We start from the raw sequence: 5,000 nt of genomic DNA, 5'->3' as shown, positions 1-5,000 counted from the left end.
TCTGGAGACCAGCCTGTTGGGAAGCGTTTCTGTCACCTGTATCAGTGGGATAGAGATAGAGTGGAGTCTGGTGGGCTCTGGTGGAGGCTGTTGAAGGTAGAAATCAGAGGATGGGCTCATTGGAATGCATGGAATGGAATGAGGAATGGTACCAAACACACAACACAAAGTGAAGCATTTTTTCTTCTTTTGGCTCTGTACTGGGGAAGTTTGGATTTTCAAGCATGAAGGTTTGAGGTTAAAGTAGAGATTGTCAGCTTTTATTTGATGGTATTTGTGTACATATTGGTTTCACCATTCAAAAATTACAACACTTTTTATGCATAGTCCCCCTATTTTAGGGTACCCAACAATAAACTGGCTTGACAGGTGTTTCTGGTAAGTCAGGTGTGTTCCGTCACATAATTTGTGCAGGCATAAGACAGCTGTCAATGTCTCGCATTGATTCTAGGCTTTGCATTTGCCTTTGGAGTTTGCTATTGGAGTATGTCAACATGAGGACCAAAGAGGTGTCAATGAAAGCCAAGGTCATTATTAGGCTGAAAAATAAAAGTAAAAAAAAAAAGATCAGAAACATAGCCAAAACCTCAGGCTTACCAAAATCAACAGTTTGGAACATCATTAAAAAAAGAAAGAAAAAGACTGGTGAGCTCAGCAACTGCAAATGTGCTGGTAGGCCAAGGAAGACTTCCACAGTGGATGACCGAAGAATGATCACCATGATTAAGAAAACAAAAACAGTTGTCTTCTAGATCAGGAACACTCTCCGTGAGGTAGGCCTCAGTGTGTCAGAGGCTACCATCAGAATACGTCACCAGCCAAACTACACTTCACTGCAAGGTGCAAACCACTAGTTAAGGATGCTCAGGTTACAGTTTGCTAAAAAGTACTTACAAGGCTTGCAGAGGTCTGGAAAAAAGGTATTAATGGTTGACAGATAAGGTGAATATTATCATGTACCAGAGTGATTGCAAGAGGAAAGTTTGGAGAAAAAAGATTTACAGCATACTACCACCTCATCTGTGAAACATGGTGCAGGGGGTGGTAGGTTTGGGCGTGTATAGCTGCCACTAGAACTTATTAACTTGTCTTAATTGATGATTGTAACTGCTGTAACGGCTCAAATTCATTGGATGGTGCTTTATCCTACAGTAAGACTATGTTCCAAAACATATTGCCATAGCAACTAGGAGTTTTTCAGAGCCAACAAGTGGAAAGGTCTTGACTGGCCATGTCAATCTTCAGATTTAAATCCAATTGAACATGCATTTCATTTTAATTTCATTTTCAATAATAGCAAACACACAGCAACTGAAGATGGCTGCCGTACAGGCCTGGCAGAGCAACACCAGAGAAGATACCCAGCGTCTGGTGGGGTCAATGGGTTGCAGACTTCAGGCAGTTATTGCATGCAAAGGATTGTCGACCAAATATTAAACATGAGTGCTAATTTTTGGCATTTGATGAATCTGTCCCATTACTTTTGCGTACCCTAAAAAAGTGGGACTGCATAAAAAGTGGTGTAATTTCTGAATGGTGAAACCAATATGTAATACATGCCATTGAGCTGAGACATTTCAGTATATGTGGTCCCAGTGGGAATCAAACCCACAACCTAAGCGTTGTTAGTGCCATGCTCTACCAACTGAGCCACAGAGGACCACACTGTGCAATATGTACACAAATACCAATCAAATAAAACCTCACACACACACACACACACACACACACACCCCAGCTCTAGCTCCATACCTCACCCTCATAGACCCTACTAGTATACCTCAACCCACTCTAGCCCATGCCTAGGCCCCAACCCCGACCTGCAGCTATACCTTAACACCGTAACCCAATCCCTAGTCCCAGATCTGTATCCTGAACCCAATCCCTAGTCCCAGACCCCTATCCTGAACCCAATCCCTAGTCCCAGACCCCTATCCTTAACCCAATCCCTAGTCCCAGACCCCTATCCTTAACCCAATCCCTAGTCCCAGACCCCTATCCTTAACCCAATCCCTAGTCCCAGATCTGTATCCTGAACCCAATCCCTAGTCCCAGACCCACATCCTTAACCCAATCCCTAGTCCCAGACCCGTATCCTGAGGTCCTACAATGCGGCTTAGGCAGAGAGGCACAGGCAGGCAAGGCTGTGCTGGGTTCTGTGCTGTGCTGTGCTGGGTTCTGTGCTGTGCTGGGTTCTGTGCTGTGCTGGGTTCTGTTCTGTGCTGTGCTGTGCTGGGTTCTGTGCTGTGCTGGGTTCTGTGCTGTTCTGTGCTGTGCTGGGTTCTGTGCTGTGCTGTGCTGGGTTCTGTGCTGTTCTGGGTTCTGTGCTGTGCTGGGTTCTGTTCTGTGCTGTGCTGTGCTGTGCTGGGTTCTGTGCTGTGCTGGGTTCTGTTCTGTTCTGTGCTGTGCTGGGTTCTGTGCTGTGCTGGGTTCTGTGCTGTGCTGGGTTCTGTGATAACAGACCTCCACCAAGGGACCGGGAGAGCTCGGCGTCTCTCTGAGTGATACCCCTGTCTCTACCACAGATAAGTAATGCTGCCTCCCCAGTCCCTCCCAGCCCGCCAGCAGTCCTCATCCTGCACGCCTCCAGAGCTGTAAATGTATTAGCTGCTTTATATTCTTTTGTCTTGGGAAAATGGTTATAGCAGGGGGGGTGGGGGGGTGGGTGGGAGGGGGATTGGGGGGGGTTACTGTACAAGGAAACAACAACAACAGTGGCAACAACGCTGGTTCCCCTCAGTCTGTCTGCCACTCCTGTAGCGCTCCGGAGAACTCCCCCTGGTGCAGGCTCCACATCCACCTGCAGGAACACTGCAGGAATGGAGAGAGAGAGAGAGAGAGAGAGAGAGGAAACAGGGGGGGTGGGAGGCAGAGGGGGAGAAGGGGGGAGAGAGAGAGAGAGAGAGAGAGGGGTACGAACTGCGAACTGGAGAGAGAACGGAGAGAGAGAGGGATGCATGTTGAAGAGTGAAGGGAGAGGGAGATGATGTTGGGGAGAAGAGAGAGAGAGAGAGAGGAGAGAGAGGAGAGAGAGCCCCACATCACATTAGACATGCAGCCCCAGGTTTCTGTAATACTGGAAGGGGAACTGGTGAAGAGAAGTGTGTGTTTGGCCTTTCTGAAAGAGCTCTGGTTGCTCCTTTCCCATGGATGAAGATGTATTTTCAGCTTCTGCTCTTAAAGGGAGTTTTTTTCCCTCTTGTAAGTGTTGAATGCTGAGGCTCACACCTTGTATTGAACTGCATGCCATGTTGGTTTGGAGACAGGGGGCTTAATCAAGCTGTTCACGGAGAAGCTGCTGTAATCACTCTCTTTATCCCGTTTTCATCTAGTGTTCGATTGCGAGGGATGACGGTGTGTTGTTTACACACAGACACACACACACACACACGCTCGCACACTCACACACACACACACGCTCGCACACTCACACACACACACACGCGTTCACACTCACACACACACACACACTCTCACACACACACACACACACACACTCACTCACTCACACACACAAACATACTTTTCTCGTACCTGTGATCACAGTCTCCATGGCTGTCACTCAACGCACAGCATTCCTGATGTGGGCGGGGCAATAACCTATTCTGGAATCTGGCAACCCAAACGTTTTTCTTCGCGGAGAAAGCGAGCGCTGTCCATATGCACGGCGCCGGGGGGGGAAGCTCCCCGGAACATGTTGGTGTGCGTTCATAGTGGTTAATAATAGCAGCACACGCATACGGTGGTGGTGGCAGCTCAGATGTGTCTGACAGTTTTACAGCAGCACACGCCAAGACACACACACCAAGACACACACACACACACACACACACAGACACACACACACACACACACACACACACACACACACAGACACAGCACGGATGCTGCAGAGAGAGACCTCCCTTGCCATCCAGCCCTCAGTCTGTGTCGACTTCTCAATTTTATCACACATTCTGATAACTAAAACAACCAGCCCCCCCCCCCCCCCCCCCCCCCACCACCACCACCACCACCTACCTCCATATGTAAGCCTACGTACACACAAACATGATTAACCACCTACACACAAACACACAAAACTCTCTCATGCACACACTCACACAGCTCCCCCACCTAATATGCCCCCCCCACCCCTCCCATAGCTCATTGTTGTTGTTGCTTTTCTGCCTCTGGTTGTGGTGGCAGGCAGGCAGGCAGGCAGGCAGGCAGGCAGGCAGGCAGGCAGCTTTGTGTTTTGATCGGGGTGGGGGGGGGGGGGTGGGGGGGGTCGGGAGAGGGGGGGTGGTGGTAAATCAGTGACGGTACCCCATGGCTAGGCTGCAGCAGCCAACAGCGCAGACACCCAGACCCCAGGATCAGCCTCCGTCTCTGGGCCCCGCGCGGCCGTGCAGACAGACGTGGTGGCTGGCTGGGTCTAACCCATATGGTGCTCTGCTCTGCTCTGCTCCTGCTCCCTGTCTGAATCCATATGCCGCTGGTGGGGAGCTGAGGGCCCCTCCCCGGCTCCCCCAAGCCCACAGGGGAGGTGTTGGGAGGTAAAGCCCTGAAGGCCCGTCACACCCCCCCCCACCCCACCACCCCCCCCTGTACCCCCAGAGCTGCTTAGCCCATTGTCACAGCAATCTGCCACCACCTTGGCCTCTCTCTCTCCCCCCCCCCCCCCTCCACCCCCCACATCCCTCCATCCACCCTTTAGCCCCAGATAATCGATGAACTTAATCACAGCTAATTATTTAATCCGTGGATTGGGGAACCCCCCCTCCTCCTCCGCCCCCCACCCCAATCCTTAAAAAGGAAACCGTGGTCCTTTATTCTGTCAACCGAAACACTGAGGATTATGTGCTGTTGATTTACTTTTGTTTTTCAAGTGTGTTTTTTCATTTGAATGATTTTATCAAGATCGCTATCAGACACTAATCCTTGTTTGATTTCAATATGCCTACTTACATCAGATTTACAGGGCTGTGTATTAAAGGATCAAGGAATATGAATTAATG

At 49.8% G+C, this 5,000-nt stretch overlaps 1 protein-coding gene across 1 annotated transcript in view; it reads left to right on the top strand.

Annotated features, from left to right (window-relative positions):
* The window catches only part of LOC310805729 (DENN domain-containing protein 1B-like), a gene marked incomplete at both ends in the record, with an annotated part of 52,407 nt that overhangs the window by 16,555 nt on the left and 30,852 nt on the right, over positions 1-5,000 (top strand). The gene's annotated exons all lie outside the window — the stretch shown is intronic.

Source organism: Argentina silus (assembly GCF_951799395.1).
Source record: "Argentina silus genome assembly, chromosome: 6".
Taxonomy (NCBI): domain Eukaryota; kingdom Metazoa; phylum Chordata; class Actinopteri; order Argentiniformes; family Argentinidae; genus Argentina; species Argentina silus.
The sequence above is the reverse complement of the archived record's forward strand: the minus strand, read 5'-3'. Positions and strand labels throughout refer to the sequence as shown.